Here is a 275-nt window from a genome sequence, read left to right as displayed (position 1 = left end):
AAGACGGGGTGGAGAGGGGTGAGGGGATTCCTGGATGAGGGGACAGCATGTGCGACGCCCTGGGTGTGCTCAGACTACCTGAGCCCAGAGAGAGGGTGGGCAGGCTGATGTGCGGGGCAGAGGGAAGAGTGGTAAGGAGGAGGGCCGGAGAGGCAAGCTAAGGCCAGAGCACGCTTGGTGGAGCTGCGGTTTGGATTTACTCTGCTGCTTTGTGGAGAAAGGATTGTAGCGAGTCCCAGCAGCAGGAGGCCAGTTAAGAAGCTACAGTGCATGGT

The 275-nt window shown here is 59.6% G+C and overlaps 1 protein-coding gene across 1 annotated transcript in view; it reads left to right on the top strand.

Annotated features, from left to right (window-relative positions):
• ANTXR1 (anthrax toxin receptor 1) overlaps positions 1-275 on the top strand; it is a 241,927-nt gene that overhangs the window by 163,978 nt on the left and 77,674 nt on the right. The window lies entirely within an intron of this gene.

The sequence above is a fragment of the Otolemur garnettii genome, unplaced genomic scaffold (assembly GCF_000181295.1).
Source record: "Otolemur garnettii isolate 467f Iridium unplaced genomic scaffold, OtoGar3 scaffold00068, whole genome shotgun sequence".
Lineage (NCBI taxonomy): Eukaryota > Metazoa > Chordata > Mammalia > Primates > Galagidae > Otolemur > Otolemur garnettii.
The sequence above is the reverse complement of the archived record's forward strand: the minus strand, read 5'-3'. Positions and strand labels throughout refer to the sequence as shown.